Source organism: Eptatretus burgeri, chromosome 6, assembly GCF_056783735.1.
Source record: "Eptatretus burgeri isolate ZD-2024b chromosome 6, Ebu_testis_v1, whole genome shotgun sequence".
In the NCBI taxonomy this organism is placed as follows: Eukaryota; Metazoa; Chordata; class Myxini; order Myxiniformes; family Myxinidae; genus Eptatretus; species Eptatretus burgeri.
Genome location: NC_140966.1, coordinates 87,490,116 through 87,510,852, shown reverse-complemented (window position 1 = coordinate 87,510,852; position 20,737 = coordinate 87,490,116). Strand labels below are relative to the sequence as shown.

Sequence of the window (20,737 nt, the reverse complement as noted above, 5' to 3'; positions counted from 1 at the left end):
ACCACCCGCATGCCAAAAGTGGTGGCAATCTGTCTGGCAGTTTCGGAGGAGAAACGTCCACAAAATATGGCTTAGCGTATTAATATAATAATGTTGAAAAACTATTTACATTCCTAATTTATCCAAGAGGTCATCCCACAAAGTAATTCATGTAATTTGCATAAAACTGCTCATTAATATTCATGACCCTTGAAGTGCCATCGGCAGCGATGGGTTGCGAGTGTCAGAGAGTAATCAACACTTCTATCATTCTGACTGACAGATTTGCGAACCACAGTCGTTGATTTTGCTTCTCTGATACTCCAAATAGACTTGTATATGAACGAAGGAAAGAAAAATGTGGAAATTAGCCAAAATTGACTTGTACTCCACATCGACTTATAAGCCAAAAATACAGGACAATGAAAATTGCAGGGAATATGTGTGCATATGAAGTTATTTTTCCACATGGTCTCAATCGACTGCAATGAACTTTAATGACTGCATCAATCCGACTCTTGTTTTCCAGGGTCACTGCAGTTGCAGGCTGACTACTTTGAGGCTTGTTGTCGATCTCTGCTTCTCCGCTCTTGAAACGCTTTGCCCAACGTCTAACGGTACTCACATCGATGGTGGATTCACCGTACACATTCTTTACGCACCTATGAATATCCACTAAAGGAACCTTACCGCAATAAGAAATTGAACAACTGTTCTCTGCTGTGTACACACATCTAGTGGAGCAGCCATTTTGAAAGCATGGTGTGATGCTGTCACGTGACCAATTACAGCGCCAATTTACATAAAATTGGTGGGCGATATAAACCTTTCCTTGTGATCTTGCGTCGCTTTCCTACGATGCTTTGGTTATGAACTGAAAAATAAGAGGCATTACTTTCGTACCGGCCCTCGTTCGTACATTGGATATGTGATCAAACAGAGTCTGAAAGAGTTGGGCATAATTAAGGAGGAAAGTTAGAGTGAAAGAGAACATGGGCACGAATGAAAGAAAACATTAGATGATTGGTGGTGAGCTGAAACCTTGAAGCAGTATCAGGAAGATTAGGAAAGAGCATACTTGTCAGGGGTTGTTCGATGTAAGGGCTGGCCAGGAAGGGTTGAAAGGGTGGATGATTTAAAGACCTGATGAAAAGGAAGATAAAACTGAAAGGCCACATAGACAGCAAACATCTGTTCCTTAGCCATTCATATGTTTGAGATTGAATAATGTTATATATTCGCAGCCACCCACAGAACACCCCTGACTCACAAACCCCAAGTCCTAAACTGCCCCCCTCAAATCCCAAGTCCTCAACCTCCTCACCACCCCCCCCCTTGCCACCATAACTCAACAACCACCCCCTCCCCCACCAAAACTCCCCACCCCTAAAGCCTCAACCTCCCCCTTCAACTGTGTTCCATCTTTGGTGTCCCCCCCCCTGCCCCACCCCCTTCCAAGCCCCAACTGTCCTGCCCTCCTCACCCTCCACCCGCTCATAAAAGCAAACGGGCATTCCCACATCGAAACGGTGAAATATTTAATGCTCTCCCATCCCCTATCATGCTATCAACGACTTTACAGATACCCGCCACGGTTACCTGTCCAACTCACCATCCCACAAAATATGAGGAAACGCCGTGGCATTGCAACTCTCAAGTGACCATGAGCAGGCTAATTGTGTCAATAAACGACCCAAAAACAATTATCTTCTTCCTGATGCATATTGTCGCAGTTGTGGAAAGACCCCGGGTGTCTGACTCAACACATAAGGGATCCTTCCTTTAGATATTTCCAGAGTGATTGTATTTAGTTAGATTACACATCCCCTCGTATCAGTGAATAGGGAAATGCGTTGTGTGTGTATAGCAGGTTCGAACCCCCTTTGTAATTCTTCCCCTTTATAAAATCCTTCTCTTCATCAATCCCTTCTAATCCCTCTCCCCATCCCTCCGAAACCTCTTCATCCCCACATTTTCCCACAGCACAACCATACACACATAGCAATATGCACACATCACATCACATTAGAAAACACACACCTTCAAAGCCAGTTCAGCGCTACAATCGCCACACTGGAAGGCCATTCCAGCATTATCTGCGTAACTCACATTGTGCCAGTTCTGCGCTGCCAGTTCGGGAAAGCGCGAAATAAACAAGGAGTGGGGATGTGCTACAGAGAGAAAGGCTACACAGCGGCTCGGCAAAGCTTGCGAGACAGACCGGCTGAGCAACGATGGGCCGGGCAAGCCAATGAGAAAGTGGGGGTCAGAGGATGCTTTGGTGACCTTCGCCCCCATAAGCCACACCTCACCCAGGAGCTATAAAAAGACGGTGCATTCAATGGAACGGAGCTGCTTGTGTCTGAGGAAATGAACGAGAACTGCCTTGGTCAACATAACGGAATGGGATGAGCTGCACCAAGGCGAATCTCAGCGTGGGCGAGCATGCTGGGCACACAGACCACGAGTGAATGGGCAGAAGAAGTTCCTGGGACGCAGTGGCCATGCATCCTGATTTACACAATCTTTCCTTGCTACCCTGTATTTTCTAATTTGTCTGCTTGAGACACACAAAAGAGCTATCAAGGAGCGATCAAAGAGCCATCAACGTTCACCCTCTTGACCCATCTGGATGAGGGCGCTGACATGCACTTCACACTTTTCTCCAGCACTTCTCTTCTCCCCCCAGCCACCCCCACTCCCCCCCTCTCTCTCTCATTTCCCCAGTAACTGAGGCACGCCTGTCTTGTGTATCAAGATAAGATAAGAATGTATAAGTTCTTCTTCTTTACGTGCTAGGGGCTAAGCCTTTCTTTGTGACACTGGATTGTGTAAATACTGGCAATAAATATGTACCTTTAGTTAATCGCTATACAAATTTTCCTAACCTCCTCAATTGTCTGTTTTCACCATGGTTTAGACATAGCATGTAAGAACTAGATGGGAGGTTGTAACCCATTTATTCGCTGTGCTAGATTAGCTGAAGTCCTACCTATGGTTTTGCTCAGCCGTACATAATAAATAGATAAAGGCGGGAAATCGAGAGCATGGTTCCCCATGTGGGAGGGGCTAAATCACCAGGCAGGTAACTAAATTTGGCATGGGGACCCTACCAGATTTAGTCACCTCAGACAGCATTGTCACCTGGTTGCTTAGCAACCCGTCAAGTCACAGAGTTATCCATGGCTCATCGGCTTCAGGGTCGGAGGTTGGGAAGGGGATCCAAGTCACCCCTTCGTGAGCCCCGTGCTTCCCCGAACCCATAACAATAACATGTACACATCATGAAAAGTAAATAACGATGGATGTTATTTTTTCACAATGTCGCGAAATTCCCGGAAGTCCTCAGACAAAACGAGAAGGGCAGTTTGTAGAGCGCATACCTCCGCCACGCAATGCCTGATCCAGCAGAACATATCGAGGCCAATAATTTTTTAATGTCATACAATATATCGTTTTTGACCCCATCTGTCAATGATGGTAACCACCTTCCCACCAAATTTCATTAGAATGCATCCACAACTTTTTGAGATATCCTGCACACAAACAAACAAACAAACAAACAAGAAAAAGTTGTCCAAATCCAAAATCCGACCCCCCTCCCCCTCTCCAAAGGTTGCCATGGATACATCAAATTGTCCATTCCATTAAGATTAAAATTGACAATCTTAATCAAAGCTCAGGTCAATCGGATGAAAATTGATTATTTTTCAGATTGAAATTAATGATTTTAGAAGTTTGACTTGAATTGACCTTTTGACCTCAAAAATAGATGTTTTCACAATTCAGTGATGGATTATGCAACTGCTGTTTAATTTTCAAGTTAATAGGATGAAAATTGATGATTTTTCAGTGGAAAATTGATTTTAAATGTTTGCCCTTGAGTTGACCTTTGACCTTTTGATCTCAAAAATAGTTGGTTTCCCATTTCAGTAATGCACCATGCAACTGCTGTTTAATTTTCAAGTCAATTGGATGAAAACTGACGTTTTTTTCAGATAAAATTGATAAATTTAGAAGTTTGATCTTCAGTTCACCTTCAACCTTTTGACTTCAAATAGTTGGCTTCCCAATTCAGTGAAACAATATGCAGATCCTGTTCAACTTTCAATCAATTGGATGAAAAATGATTTTAGAAATTACACCTCAAGATGACCTTTGTCCTCAAAATCAATAGGCTTCTCAGTTGAGGTCAGGTATGGGAACATGCGCCGGAGCAGCATGTCGCTGCATCCACTTTACGCCGGTACTCCAGGGGCCTCCGTCTGGCCATTCCCAGGCAGATGCCAGGCCCATCCCCACCTCCTTGAGATGCTGATCAACCTGCTGCAAACACTAGGCACGTGGTCGGCCCATCGGCCTCCTCCACTCTTGAGGCTCCCTTGCTGAGAGAATCTGGTGAGCAGGATCAACATCAGGAAAATGAGCAACATGTCCATAAAGCTCATGGACTATGCAGGTAACAGATCTCATTTGAGTCTTTCTCAGCAACCGCTCGTTAGACTTGACCAGTGATAGCCAGGATTCTCTGAAGAGATCTGGTACCAAAGGAATTAAGTGTCCATCTCAGATCCTTGGTCAGAGTCCAAGTCTCGCACCCATAGAGCAAGACTGGAAGTACCAAGGACGTGAAGACTCAGACTTTCGTCGTCCTGCAAAGGTACCGACAGCGCCACACTCCATGATCCAGTGACTCCCCAGGCCCGACCCAGATGTCTATTGACCTCGGCTCACAACCAGCAGAGACATGAATATCACTGACAGGGTCAGTTAATCTCTCTGTGACCTCAACATCCTCACCACAAACAGGTACTGACAAGATAGCAGCATCCAAGATGTCATTGAAAGCCTGGATCTTAGTTTTGACCCAGGAAACCTGTAATCACAGCAGCTCCAACTCCTCATTCAGCACCTCAAGGGCCCCCAAAAGGATATCCAGAGTCTCCGCAAAGATGACTGCATCATCTACAAAATGAAAGTTAGAGATCTTGACATTCCCAAATGATGCATTGAAGCTTGATCTCTCAGTCATGCTCCACAGAATCCAGTCCATACAAGCGCTGAAAAGTGTTGGGGCCAGTACATAACCCTGACGAACTCCAGTTATAACTGGAAATAAGTCAGAGATGGTATCACCATATCTCACTGCACTCTCAGTACCAGAGTAGAGTTCAGACATCAGATTGATCAGTTTTGGTGGCACCCCACGAAGACCAAGAATCCACCAGAGGGCATCGCTTTTCACTGAATGGAATGCTTTGCAGAGATCAACATAAGCTGCAAGCAGCCCCTGCCGAAACTCTCGTCTGTGTTCAGTGAGGACACGAAGAGCAAGGTTACGGTCAATCGTTAACGTCTTTGGTGTAAAGCCTGACTACTCTGGACGCTGGTGCTCAAGTAGATGGTGGCGAACCCTCTCAAGAATTATCCGATGAAGGACCTTGCCCAGCACTGAGAGCAGCATCACCCCTCGGTTGTTGTTGCAGTCCTGGCGATCACCCTTCCCTTTCCAGAGAGGGACAACAAGTCCCCTCTTCCAGTCAATTGGGATGATGCCTGTGTTCCAGGCAGAGTACAGAAATGCATGCAATGACATGAGTACAGCATTTCCACCAGCCTTGAGAAGCTCAGCATGGATGCCACAAATCCCAGGAGCTTTACCCCATTTCAACCGGTTCACCGCAGTCTGTGTTTCCACAAATGAAGGTTGATCACAGTTGATTGGAGGGTCAGTAATGGGGATAGCAACACCTCTGACATCCAACTGAACAGCTGGTGAATCAGCTTGCTACAGCTGCTCAAAGTAACTGTCAAGAGCCCACCACCCTCCACTCTAACGGCAGTACACCGAGGGATGAGCTTGGAAGAATGAAACGCGTGAATTCCCCTGTAAGCAGGACGAGAATCACTTGACCATAGGTGATGCTCCACCCCTCACAGATTCCTCGCATATTGGCCTCTTTGTCCACCCCCAGCGCACATAGTTTTACACTTCAACTCCCTGAACACTTCAGCTCTTCCATTAAGCCTGGCCCTGCGACTCTGGTCAATGGTATTCCTGTGTCCCTTGAGAGACACAATTCTTCTTCGCCCTCCGGTGAGTTCCAGGACATCTACCGGCAACGTCAAGGATGGTGGTCTTGAAGGCACTCCACAACTCTTCGGGATTCCCCAAAGCACCCAAATCTCCACTCAGCCTGTTCGTAAACTCCTCAGCTACCCTCTCATCCTTGAACTTGCCAACATCCTGAAGGCTTTGCCACAATCCCGTCATCTGGTGAGCTACCCTGTGAAGGACAGCTGCAGAGGAAGGACTTCCACGGAGTGGATTTGAGTTTTCTTTGTGTTTTTCTTGTGTTTTGTGGAGTACAGGGTTTTATGGTGGCCATAGTGCAAATCCTGCCACCAGCCTCCTAAAAATAGTAATCTAACTGCAGGAGGACATCCGCAGACACAGTTTGGCACTAGATATGGATGGCTGTTGGCTCACAAGGAGCTCCTCTGCCCTTTGGACGACCTCCACAATTTTGTCAATCACCTTCAGGTCACAATTCTAAAGCGATCATGATGAAACTTTTCCAACAGACAAACAGACAGAATAACAAAATTGACTGACCAATATATTTGAAAAATCGTCCATTTTGCAAGTAACAAACAGACAGGGGTGAAAACATAATCTCCTTCCATATTCGGTGGTGGAGGTAAGCATGGGTTCTGTGGTCCCTGGTCGAGTCGTCAGAGAAAAATAGTTGGAAATAATAGCAAAGACCTGTGTAACCTCTGTGGTAAAAGCCCTGCTTGAGAGAATGCAACATAATTATTTGGGCTGGGTATAAACAACCAGTGGCGTGCAGAGGGGCGGGGTGGGGGGGGGGCGGTGCGTTGGCCCCGGGCATCCATTGAATGGGGGCATTCAATCAGAGAAGGAAATAAGATAGTAATTTTAAAATTTCAGCGGTGATAAATCAATTTTTGGAGGCTCACCGCACTGCAGAGGCAGTTGTTAGCCCTTTATTCCTTTAACATGGTGTACCCTTTCTGTCTAGAGAAAATGGTGCTTCTCCCCATCCCCCCACACGCATGCACATGATGTACGTGGTGCAACCATCAAAAGCAACAAGCAGACGTGGCTGTTCGTTCCTGCATTTCCTCGAGTCATAACTCGTCTTTTCTTCAGCTTTTTGTGCATCCAGATTAGTTCTTTTACCTATTCAGGTCAGTGAATAGCTCTAGAACGGGTGCAAATACGTTTTTTATAGGTTTTTTTGGTGATATTTAATGAAATATTTACGTGTGATGTAGTAAGAGTGAAGCCTGGATGATCAGAGGACTGCTATGGCATTTAATCTCGGAATAGGAGACATTTATTCCTTAACATGTTAATATATTTATTCCTTATGTCAGGTCAGGTTCGATCTGTGACCTTCTATAGGTACCATGTAAACCTGTACTAACCTGTTCCATGGTCGGGTTGTCGGCGACTAAACCGTCTCCCCCACCAGGTTTTCTGGTGAGGGGGGTGTTTGGATATGGACACCCAGCAGGATTAAAAACAAAACCTGTCAAAGGGCGGAGGAGCTCCTTGTGAGCCAACGGCCATCCATATCTAGTGCCCAACTGTGTCTGCGGACGTCCTCCTGCAGTTGGGTTACTTCTTATTAGGAGGTTGGTGGCAGGATTTGCACTCCGGCCACCGTAAAACCCTTCATTCCGCAAAACGCAAAAACGCAAAAAAATCTGAAAACCCACTCCGTGGGAGTACCTCCTGCGCAGCTTCCCTTCGCAGGGCAGCTCACCGGATGATGGGATTGGGGCAAAGCCTTCGGGACCCCCAATCTTTGATGATAGGAGGGAAACCACGGGGTAACATCCCTGGGTCAGATTGCGGGAGAGTGTGTCGGAGTGGTGCTGAGGTGTCGTCCACCAGACGGCGGTCTCCTTGGGTTAACCTGAGGCGGCCCCTTCGGGTCGTCCTGGAATGTCCTATCCTTAAGAGAGGATGATCACCTGTCTCTGTTATCATCTGAGCTCAAGCGTTTGGACATCGGGATTGCAGCTCTCTCTGAGGTTCGGAGACGGGATTGCGGCGAGATAATGGTGGGTGGTTACACCTATTATTGGTCTGGTCGCTCTGATGGTTACCATACTCAAGGAGTTGCTGTAGCTGTGTCCAATAAGCTGACCCCAATGATAATTGAGGTAACACCGGTCAACGAGCGTATTATGAGATTAAGGATTCGTCACTCCTTAGGTGTCATTTCCCTGGTCTCTGTTTATGCTCCGACTGAGGCGAGTGATCTCACCGTGAAGGATGCATTCTACGCCACACTCGAGTCTGTGGTTGATCAGTGCCCCAAACGAGATACACTTCTAGTCTTGGGGGATTTTAATGCATCGACTGGAACTGATAGGGATGGTTATGAGGTGTGTGTTGGTCCCCATGGGTCAGGAACTATGAACCAGAATAGCACTAAGTTCCTTGACTTTGCAAGAAGTCATGGACTTAGGGTGGCTGGTTCATGGTTTCAGCACCCACAAGCTCATCGCTGGACTTGGTATTCCAACGCTGGCAGTGTGGCAAAGGAGATTGACCATGGCCTCATTGACGGTCGTTGGAGGATGATCCAGAACTGCAGGGTCTACCGGAGTGCTCAGTTCCTCAATACTGACCACAGGCTTGTTGTAGCAACTCTAAAGCTGCACCTTAAATCCTGGAGAATGGTACCATCCCAGCCTATGCTGGATGTTGCCAAGCTCAGGGATGAGAGAGTAGCTGAGGAGTTTATGAACAGGCTGAGTGGACACTTGGGGGGTCTGGGTGCTTTGGGGGGTCCTGAAGAGTTATGGAGCGCCTTCAAGACCACCGTCCTTGATGTTGCCGGTGGATGCCTTGGAGCTCACCGCAGGGCAAAGAAGAATTTTGTCTCTCAAGGGACACTGGATACCATTGACCAGAGTCGCAGGGCCAGGCTGAATGGCAGAGCTGAGCTGTTCAGGGAGCTGAGGCGTAAAACTGGACGTGCACTGAGGGTGGACAAGGAGGCCTATTTGCGAGGAATCTGTGAGGGGGTAGAGCATCACCTGTGGACAGGTGATTCTCGTCCCGCTTTAGGGGAATTCGCGCATTACGTTCATCCAAGCCCATCCCTCGGAGCACTGCAGTTCGAGCAGAGAGTGGTAGGCTCTTGACAGAGGAGTCTGAAGTGAAGGCCCGCTGGGCCGGTTACTTTGAGCGGTTGTACCAGGCTGATTCCCCAGCTGTCGAGTTGGACATCAAGGGTGTTACAATCCCTGTTGCTGACCCTCGAATCAACTGTGGTCCACCTACGCTTGTGGAAACACGGGCTGCGGTGAACCAGTTGAAACGGGGTAAAGCTCCAGGGATCTGTGGCATCCATGCTGAACTTCTCAAGGCTGGTGGAAATGCTGCACTCGTGTCGTTGCATGCAGTTTTGTACTCTGCCTGGAACACAGGCATCATCCCATCTGACTGGAAGAGGGGCCTTGTTGTCCCTCTCTGGAAAGGGAAGGGTGATCGCCAAGACTGCAACAACTACCGAGGGGTGACGCCGCTCTCAGTGCCGGGCAAGGTCTTTGCTCGGATAATTCTTGATAGGGTTCGCCACCATCTGCTTGAGCACCAGTGTCCAGAGCAGTCAGGCTTTACACCAAAGAGGTCAACGATTGACCGTATCCTTGCACTTCGTGTCCTCACCGAACGCAGAGGAGAGTTTCGGCAGGGGCTGCTTGCAGCCTATGTTGATCTCTGTAAAGCGTTCGATTCAGTGAATCGGGATGTCCTCTGGAGGATTCTTGGTCTTCGTGGGGTGCCACCAAAACTGATCGATCTGATGTCTGAACTCTACTCTGGTACTGAGAGTGCTGTGAAGTGTGGTGGTACCATCTCTGACTTATTTCCAGTTGTTACTGGAGTTCGTCAGGGATGTGTACTTGCCCCCACACTTTTCAGCACTTGTATGGACTGGATTTTAGGGAGGATGTCGGAGAGATCAAGTTGCGGTGCATCGTTTGGCAATGTCAAGATCTCAGACCTTGATTTTGCAGATGATGCAGTCATCTTTGCGGAGACTTTAGACATCCTCTCGGGGGCCCTCGAGGTGCTGAATGAGGAGTCGGAGCCGTTGGGATTACGGGTTTCTTGGGTCAAAACTAAGATCCAGGCTTTCGGTGACATCTTGGATGCTGCTGTCCTCTCTGTGTCTGTTTGTGGTGACGATGTTGAGGTCGTGGAGAGATTCACTTACCTTGGCAGTGATATTCATGTCTCTGCTGGCTGTGAGTCAGAGGTCAATAGACGTCTGTGTCGGGCCTGGGGAGTCATGGATTCACTGGATCATGGGGTGTGGCGCTGCCGGTACCTGTGCGGGAGGACGAAAGTCCGAGTCTTCAGGTCCTTGGTACTTCCAGTCTTGCTCTATGGGTGCGAGACTTGGACTCTGACCAAGGATCTGAGACGGAGACTTAATTCCTTTGGTACCAGGTCTCTTCGGAGAATCCTTGGCTATCGCTGGTCGGATTTTGTGTCCAACGAGCGGTTGCTGAGAGAGACTCGGATGAGATGTGTTACCTGCATAGTCCGTGAGCGTCAGTTGCGGCTGTATGGACATGTGGCTCGTTTTCCTGACGCTGATCCTGCTCACCAGATTCTCTCAGCGAGGGAGTCTCATGAGTGGAGGAGGCCAGTGGGCCGACCACATGCCTCGTGGTTGCAGCAGGTTGACCATCATCTCAAGGAGATGGGGATGGGCCTGGCATCTGCCTGGGGGATGGCCAGATGGAGGCCCCTGGAGTACCGGCGGAAAGTGGACGCAGCGACGCGCTGTTCTGGCACATGCTCCCATACCTGACCTGACCTGATGTTAATATTCGAATACAGATACCACTAATTTGCAAGTCTATGATATAAATTGCACAAAATTATCAGTGGAGAATCAGTGTGAAATAATTTGATACGAAGGAACAAAGAAATGAAATATGGTTTATCCGTCTGCAACTGACCGATTGTTTACCATTTTCTTCCCATTTTCTCATGCGTCTTAGGGTTTTTGAGATAGAAAATGAAATGTTACGAGTATTTATTGTGCTTATTATTATCATCGAGTTTCAGAATTATTGCAGTATAGTTTATTCTTCACAACCACGCCATCTCCACAACACAGCGCCCTCCTCAGCAAACAGCGGCAAAATGCCGTTATTACGAACTCGCGGCGCCACAGGGGGAGCCACATTCCAACGTCCGTGTGCAATCAGCCATTTTGCATAAACGGATCAAGACGGGCTTTGCCCTGGAAAAGGCCAGCCAATCAGAGGTGAAAGGGGCGGAGCCAGCCTGGGGTGAAGTTTCAGAGGTGAAAGGGGGAAGCGCCGATTTTGGGTGGCTAAACCTCCAACGGCTTCTCCCCTCGGGCTATAAAAGCTGCGTTGGCAACGCGTAGGGAGTTGGTGGTGGAGCTGTTATCTATAAAAATATTATTGTTTTAATTTTAATGGTTTTATGGTTTTATCTCCAATTAAGATTTTTTTTTTGTTCTCTTATTATCTACAAATACAAGAATGAGTATTTGTTCAAGAGAAAATAAGCTTGTGTCAGAAGTGTGTAAGTTAGTAATCACTTTGTACATTTTTTTTTTTCAGATGTCTCAGATGAAGAAAGTACAACCGAGTGGAGCACAGAACAGGAAAAGAAAGAGGGGCAGAGTCGAAGATGAGTCCCATCAAAGAGGGGCATTAGATGTATGGATAAAAAGAAGTAAAGAAGAAGTAGGAGAACCTGGAGAAGTAAAAGATGATGTGGGTGCAGAGAAGGATTTTTCTAATACGGATTCAGCTCGGTCAGAACATAATACTCTCTCTCCTCAGTCTCGTTGTCAGGATGATGATCCATGTGAAGAAAATAAAGAAGATTTTAGCATATTTTTGCAAAGAAGCGATTTTGGCTGTTTGAAGAAACCTATTCCAGATCATTTGAAGATGACAATATTACAACATGGCCCTGAAAGATATCAGAATAAAAGTGGTCCATTTGCTGAGAAGGATGGGAGATCATTTTCCAAAGAGTAGTTTGATAAAGTTTCCACAAACGGAGAAATTGTGGAGAGAAAATGGTTGTTATACTCTCCATATCGGAAAGCATGCTACTGTTTTGTTTGCTTTTTGTTTTCAAAGGAGCATTTGTCGTCTGTGTCAAACTTTGAAAAGGAAGACGGTTTCTCCACTTGGAGAAAATTAAATCCAAGAATACCTGACCATGAGAAAAGCCCTTCTCATAGAGCTCACATGAGGGAATACCTGAACCTCGTAGTTCGACTCCATCATTCAACTATGATAGATGCTGAACTTCAACAGCAAATGTCTGCTGAAAAGAAAAGATGGAAAGCTATAACTGAACGGATTGTCGTGGTTATATCCTTTCTGGCAAAACAGAATCTGGCCTATCGTGGACATCGAGGAGAAGGAATATCTGGGTTATCAGAGCTAGGGGAGACAGTCAGTGAAAATACAGGAAACTTTCTAGCAACAATCAGACTTTTGGCCAAATATGATGACATCTTAGCAAAACACTTGCAGAGAGGGAAAGAGAAACCAAAAAGTGTCACCTACTTGTCCAACAGAATTCAAAACGAAATAATCAATCTTCTTGGTGAAATTGTCAAGAAAAATATAATTTCTGAAATTAAGGACGCAAAATATTTTAGCATAATGCTGGATTCAACTCCAGATATTGCCCATGAAGATCAGGTTTCTGAAATTCTGCGTTACATTCATATTGATGAAAACAGAAAAGTAGAAATAAAGGAGACATTTCTGGGATTTTTTCAAGTCAACAAGAAAGATGCAGTCAGCCTGGTAAATAAAATTCAGGAAAAATTGGAGGAAGACAAAATTTCCATGAATGACTGTCGTGGTCAAGCATATGATAACGCAGCAGTTATGGCTGGAGTGAGAGGAGGTGTTCAACAAAAAATTCTTGAAGTTAACCCAAAAGCTGTGTTTGTGAACTGCGAGAACCACAGCCTCATTTTGGCCTTTGACCATGCAAGTGAGGTGCAACCTGTTGTTACATTTTTTGGCATTCTGGAAAAACTCTACTTTTTTTTCTTCATCTACTTCTCTTTGGGAAGTGTTAAAATATTTTGTCACTCGGACTGTGAAAAGACAGTGTGACACAAGATGGAGTTCCAACCATGATGATGTGCAAGTAATCCACGAAGAGTGTGACATTATTGCAAGCCTTCAACACCTGCTGGAAGGAGAATTTTCAAGGGAAACTAAATCTGATGCAGGATCGCTACTGAACTCTATTCAACAGTTCCCGTTTATAGCTTTATTCAATTTTTGGTACTCAGTTTTATCATCAGTGGGGAAAGTCTCAAAACGTTTGCAGGATCCGAAAATGGGGTTCCATGAAGCTTCTTGTGATCTGAGAGGACTTATTCATATCTTGAATTTGAAGAATGACGAAATTATCCACAATGCAATAGATTTAGCCAATGAATATTGTGAAAATTGGGGAATACCAATTGCACGAACAAGGAGAAGAAGAATAATGCCTGGAGAGTCAGCAAGAGATAGTGGACTGACGGCACAAGAAGAAATGAATAGAGTAATAGTAGAGATTGTGAACAGATTAAAAACTGAAATTGAAGACCGCAGTGTCCGTCTTCAAAGATTCAGTGACCGATTTTCTTTTCTTCTGAACTTGAATTCAGTCGTGATTGAAGATGAACAAGAAAGAGAGAAATTAAAAAAGGAATGTTCAGACTTTGCAAATTATTATGACAATGATGTGGTTGCAATTCAGTTATATGACGAAATTATTGATTTTGTGATGCTCCTTCGAGCTGGAGGGAATAGAGTTCCCCCTGATCCTAGAGATGCTCTGGAGTCTTTACTGCAGTATGGGAGGGATATCTTTCCGACGCTGTGTGTTTCATACAGATTACTGCTTACAATCACATTTTCAGTCACAAGCTGTGAAAGGTCATTTTCAAAACTGAAATTAATAAAAACATATCTGAGGTCTTCTATGTCACAGGAGTGACTGACCAACCTGGCTTTAATAAGCATTGAAAAAGAATTTCTCACAGCTGATGTAAAAAATGAAATAGTTCAGGTGTTTTGTGACAGGAGGTATCATTTGGGGAAAAGATCTTAATAAATTTGATTGATTTATATTAAAATCGAATAAAGCATTTATTTCATGTTTCATCTGTGTTTATATATTAAAAATGTTTTCCTTTCTCATAATATTTCTCAGTATATTAGGCCTTATACTTGAGTCTTTGGGGCATACAATCAAGATTTGCCCCGGGCATCACCAGACCTCTGCACGCCACTGTAAACAACATACCGCTGGCTTGATTGCTGAGACCTATTTTCACAATAGCAGTAATGCCTATCAGCTTAAAATCCTTTTAACTGTCGAGATGGTCATTTTACAATGAAGGGAAAACTGATGGGGAGGGTATGTCAATTGTGAATATGACAGCTCCGAAAATGATTTTGGCTTCCCATAGAAGTAAGCACCAATATGGCGGCCATATGATTTTTCAGTTTGAAGTGTGGGTGGTCAGGCGAACTGTCCAACCAATGGGTGGAACGGAATGTTACACACACACCGACAAACGAACAAGTGTATTATTATATGGATTATTTATTTCATGCGATCATGTGAAGGTGTTTTCTACCTCAGATACATGTATTTGATAACCTGCCAGTTTTAAGATGTCCAGCCATCTCTTGTTTAAAAGGAGATTAAACAGCATTAAAAGTATTAATGTCTTCATTCAGATAAATGGTGATACATTGTATTCTCAGCAAAAGGAAGTTTTGTTGGCATATTTTTAAAACGTAAAAATGTGTCAAAAACAAAAAAAGGTATGATATAATATGCGAATTTTTTTTTTACTGTTATGTGTATATCATCACCTCCATTGGTTCAAGCAGAATAGCTCAGTGAAAGTGTACTACTAATCTTTGAGCTGTTTCTGCTGGGTTTTATTCTGAGCTTGATACTAAACTCCTATGCTGAGAGTGTTTCACGGGTAGAGCATCGATTACACCAATTAATGTGCTGTTCCTCATATGAACGTGATGCTGGTAACCCATATAGTACTAGAATTATGTGGACATTAAAGATCCCAAGGTGTTTTTTGATAATGAGTCGGCAGGCGAGTTGTTGCTGGCCTTCTGATCAAATTCCAAATTCCAACCCTTACACAAGCGGTAGCCCCCGAGTAGGGTGCATCAAACTCCCCGTTTTTGAAAAATATTCTCATCATGATCTTGTCATACTTTTTTTCTGTTACACGAGCCCCATATAGCATTTCTGGAAAATATTTCATATTTTCAATTTTGTTTTGTTTCGACCCCCCAAACCTCCCTCCCCCAACCATGATCAGGTAAAAATCAGGTCCGCCCGCTAATGGCCACCACATTGGCCAAATGTGAGATATGTCGAATTTTATAGAAGTAACAACACTTTCTTATTGTAATTCAGGGTCAACGATTCCAAAAATAGCCTCCAAAAGGTGGTGAGAACAAAAAAATTTCAAATTTTGTTCAATGTTTTTGAAAATTTGGTAATTGGGTAACCAACAAACCAAAAAAAGAATAACTTTTCAAAACATGACAAAGTATTTACAGTGTGGCTTCAAAACATGACAAATTATTAACAATGTTTACAAATTTTACATTTCCAATTTGTATATTTAGAACATTTACAAAGTATTTAAATAATTTCCAGATTTACAGATCCAAAAAAGTAATAAAATTTTTTTTTTTTAATGCATGTTTGATGCTGAAATTGAACAGTGTGAAGTCAGGTCAGGTATGGGAGCATGTGCCAGAACAGCGCGTTGCTGCGTCCACCTTCCGCCGGTACTCCAAGGGCCTCCGTCTGGCCATCCCCCAGGCAGATGGCAGGCCCATCCCCATCAAATTGAGATGATGGTCAACCTGCTGCAACCACGAGGCACGTGGTCGGCCCACTGGCCTGCTCCACTCACGAGACTCCCCAGCTGAGAGAATCTGGTGAGCAGGATCAGCGTCAAGAAAACGAGCCACATGTCCATACAGCCGTAACTGACGCTCACGGACTATGCAGGTAACAAATCTCATCCGAGTCTCTCTCAGCAACCGCTCGTTGCACTCAAAATCCGACCAGCGATAGCCAAGGATTCTCCGAAGAGACCTGGTACCAAAGGAATTAAGACTCTGTCTCAGATCCTTGGTCAGAGTCCAAGTCTCGTATCCATAGAGCAAGACTGGAAGTACCAAGGACTTAAAAACTCGGACTTTCGTCCTCCCGCACAGGTACCGGCAGCACCACACCCCATGATCCAGTGAATCCATGACTCACCAGGCCCGACCCAGACGTCTATTGACCTCTGACACAGCCAGCAGAGACATGAATATCACTGCCAAGGTAAGTGAATCTCTCCACGACCTCAACATCCTCACCACAAACAGACACAGACAGGACAGCAGCATCCAAGATGTCACCGAAAGCCTGGATCTTAGTTTTGACCCAAGAAACCCGTAATCCCAGCGGCTCCGACTCCTCATTCAGCACCTCGAGGGCCCCCAAAAGGATATCTAAAGTCTCCGCAAAGATGACTGCATCATCTGCAAAATCAAGGTCCGAGATCTTGACATTCCCAAACGATGCACCGCAGCTTGATCTCTCTGACATCCTCCCAAAAATCCAGTCCATACAAGTGCTGAAAAATGTGGGGGACAGTACACACCCCTGACGAACTCCAGTAACAACTGGAAATAAGTCAGAGATGGTACCACCACACTTCACAGCACTCTCAGTACCAGAGTAGAGTTCAGACATCAGATTGATCAGTTTTGGTGGCACCCCACGAAGACCAAGAATTCTCCAGAGGACATCCCGATTCACTGAATCGAACGCTTTACGAGATCAACATAGGCTGCAAGCAGCCCCTGCCGAAACTCTCGTCTGCGTTCAGTGAGGACACGAAGAGCAAGGATACGGTCAATCGTTGACCTGCTTGGGGTAAAGCCTGACTGCTCTGGACGCTGGTGCTCAAGCAGATGGTGGCGGACCCTATCAAGAATTATCCGAGCAAATACTTTGCCCGGCACAGAGCAGCGTCAACCCTCGGTAGTTGTTGCAGTCTTGGCGATCACCCTTCCCTTTCCAGAAAGGAACAACAAGGCCCCTCTTCCAATCAGTTGGGATGATGCCTGTGTTCCAGGCAGAGCACAAAACTGCATGCAATGACACGAGTGCAGCATTTCCACCAGCCTTGAGAAGTTCAGCATGGATGCCACAGATCGCTGGAGCTTTGCCCCGTTTCAACCGGTTCACCGCAGCCCGTGTTTCCACAAGCGTAGGTGGACCACAGTTGATTCGAGGGTCAGCAACAGGAATTGCAACACCCTTGACGTCCAACTCGACAGCTGGGGGATCAGCCTGGAACAACCGCTCAAAGTAACCGGCCCAGCGGGCCTTCACTTCAGACTCCTCTGTCAAGAGCCTCCCACTCTCTGCTCTAACTGCAGTGCTCCGAGGGATGGGCTTAGATGAATGCAATGCGCGAATTCCCCTGTAAGCGGGACGAGAACCTGTCCACAGGTGATGCTCTACCCCCTCACAGATTCCTCGCACATAGGCCTCCTTGTCCACCCTCAGTGCACGTACAGTTTTACGCCTCAGCTCCCTGAACAGCTCAGCTCTGCCATTCAGCCTGGCCCTGCAACTCTGGTCAATGGTATCCAGTGTCCCTTGAGAGACAAAATTCTTCTTTGCCCTGCGGTGAGTTCCAAGACATCCACCGGGAACATCAAGGACGGTGTTCTTGAAGGCACTCCACAACGCTTCCGGACTCCCCAAAGCACCCAAACCCTCCCAAGTGTCCACTCAACCTGTTCGCAAACTCCTCAGCTACTCTCTCATCCCTGAGCTTGCCAACATCCAGCCTAGGCTGTGATGGTACCATTCTCCAGGATTTAAGGTGCAGCTTTGGAGTTGCTACAACAAGCCTGTGGTCAGTATTGAGGAACTGAGCACTCCGGTAGACCCTGCAGTTCTGGATCATCCTCCAGCGACCGTCAATGAGGACATGGTCAATCTCCTTTGCCGCATCGCCAGCGTTGGAATAGCAAGTCCAGCGATGAGCTTGTGGGCGCTGAAACCATGAACCAGCCACCCTAAGTCCATGACTTCTTGCAAAGTCAAGGAACTTAGTGCTATTCTGGTTCATATTTCCTGACCCATGGGGACCAACACACATCTCATAACCATCCCTATCAGTGAAATCCCCATTGCATTGAAATCCCCCAAGACTAGAAGTGTATCTCGCCTGGGGCACTGATCAACCACAGACTCGAGCGTGGCGTAGAATGCATCCTTCACGGTGAGATCACTCGCCTCAGTCGGAGCATAAACAGAGACCAGGGAAATGACACCTAAGGAGTGACGAATCCTTAATCTCATAATACGCTCGTTGACCGGTGTTACCTCAATTATCATTGGGGTCAGCTTATTGGACACAGCTACAGCAACTCCTTGGGTATGGTAACCATCAGAGCGACCAGACCAATAGTAGGTGTAACCACCCACCATTATCTCGCCGCAATCCGGTCTCTGAACCTCAGAGAGAGCTGCAATCCCGATGTCCAAACGCTTGAGCTCAGATGATAACAGAGACAGGTGATCATCCTCTCTTAGGGATAGGACATTCCAGGCACCCACCCGAAGGGACCACCTCAGGTTAACCCAAGGAGACCGCCGTCTGGTGCACGACACCTCAGCACCACTCCGACACACTCTCCCGCAATCTGACCCAGGGATGTTACCCCGTGGTTTCCCTCCTGTCGTCAAAGATTGGGGGTCCCGAAGGTTTTGCCCCAATCCCGTCATCTGGTGAGCTGCTCTGCGAAGGGAAGCAGCACAGGAGGTACTCCTACGGAGTGTGAAGTGATTCTTATAATTTTGAAAATCTCACACAAATTGTCACACAAGTCAATCAGATCACTGTGCCAATGTTTTTTAGATGGCATGGATGACCAGTCGGACAACACACACCACCCGAGCCACCATACACTATCTACTACACCTTCATCTGACACCTGCCCGTATGCCAGACAGTCTGCACTCGCTCAAGGCTGGAATGCCGAATGCAACACGACAGGCCAGTGCTGTGTTCGGTCTGGGCAGTGCCATCAATAAGGATGCACAGATAACATGCATATGTCTTCCCAACTTCCGTCAAGTCCTGCACTGTCTCATGCATCACATTGAGAAGGGTGTGGTGGTAAAGTGCACCAGCTTTCCTGGTGCTCCCTCAAAATGGGCTTCTGCACAGCTCATACTGGCCCAGGTCACTGACTTTTACAAGAAGGCCAACATACTCACTGTCTCTGATCACCAGGCGTAAATCTTGCTCATTCAGCTTCTGGACGCCAACTGCAAGATGAAGGAGATCCCGACCATGTTTAGATCAACCACAGCCACACTCGCCAAGCTGCAGACCATGGAACAATTACTAGATGTGACTTCATTGAGTTGCAAAGCTGGTCACGAACCCAGGGGATCGCCTATTCCTGCAGTCGATGAAGACTGACCGCATAGCATATTTTAGCACCTATGACAAGGTCCTGTCACAGAAGGTGCACCGTTGCCAGGTTCATGAGCAGACAACAGTGAGGCAGCACCTCGCAGCAATGATAAAGGTGATGCGACTGCCACTCAGACGACCATTGCAACTTCCACTCGGAGCCATCATCGCAGCGAGCACACGGCACCCCACGTTCATCCCCCACGATATCCTATGCCGTCCGAAGTTGGTTTCCCTAGCCACTCAACTCAAGCTGATACTGACACAACAGGGCAGCTTCATGAAGGCCATAATTGATGAAGCCAGAGGAAATTCAACCATTGACAATGTATCAAGGAAAATCCACCCGTGAACCGAACCTGAGTTTGAGGAAGCGAGCAGCAGAAGCCACACTGTAACACTTTTGTCGTGTTTTAAAGATAAAATAATGAAAATTTGTCATGTTTCAGAGAATAATAAAAATTTTGAAAAATTATTCTTATTTTTGGTTCGTTGGTTACCTGATTACCCAATTTTCAAAAACAATTGAGCTAAATTTTTTCCAATTTTGATCCCTCCACCTTTTAGAGGCCATTTTTGGAATCAGTGACCCTGAATTACTATAAGAAAGTGTTCTTACTTTTATAACATTCGAAAAATCTCACATTTGACCAAAGCAACCCATTAGCAGGCATACCGTATTATTTTACAGAAATGCTATGTAGAAATATTTTACAGAACCCCACCCACCATGAAACCCAGGTGTTTAATAAGGTGTGAGCAGAAAAAGCTCGTCTAACAAAAAAAAAAAAATTGACTATCAATATTAGAATATTTTTCAAACATGGGGTGTTTGATGCACCCTACCCACGAGGCACACACAGTGCACCAAAGGACTGGCAACCAACTGGGATGCTTGTAGATTTGGGATGCTTCCTAACCTACAAGGGGTACTGCAGCAGCAGCACAAGTCGAGCATCCTGCATCACCTAGAAAAGAAGCAAACATCAAGTGTGCACTGCATATACTTGGAGCTGCACCTTTTACCTAACCTCTAAGACGACGACACCTTCCAGTCTTCCAATAAACATAGAATACTCAGCTTCATGTCAACTGTGAAGGAGATATACCCAATAAAATAATCCAAGTCATGCATGATGGCAGACACC

The 20,737-nt window shown here is 46.0% G+C and overlaps 1 protein-coding gene across 6 annotated transcripts in view; it reads right to left on the bottom strand.

Moving 5' to 3' along the window:
- The window catches only part of LOC147025270 (putative bromodomain-containing protein 10), a 262,359-nt gene that overhangs the window by 146,270 nt on the left and 95,352 nt on the right, over positions 1-20,737 (bottom strand). The window lies entirely within an intron of this gene.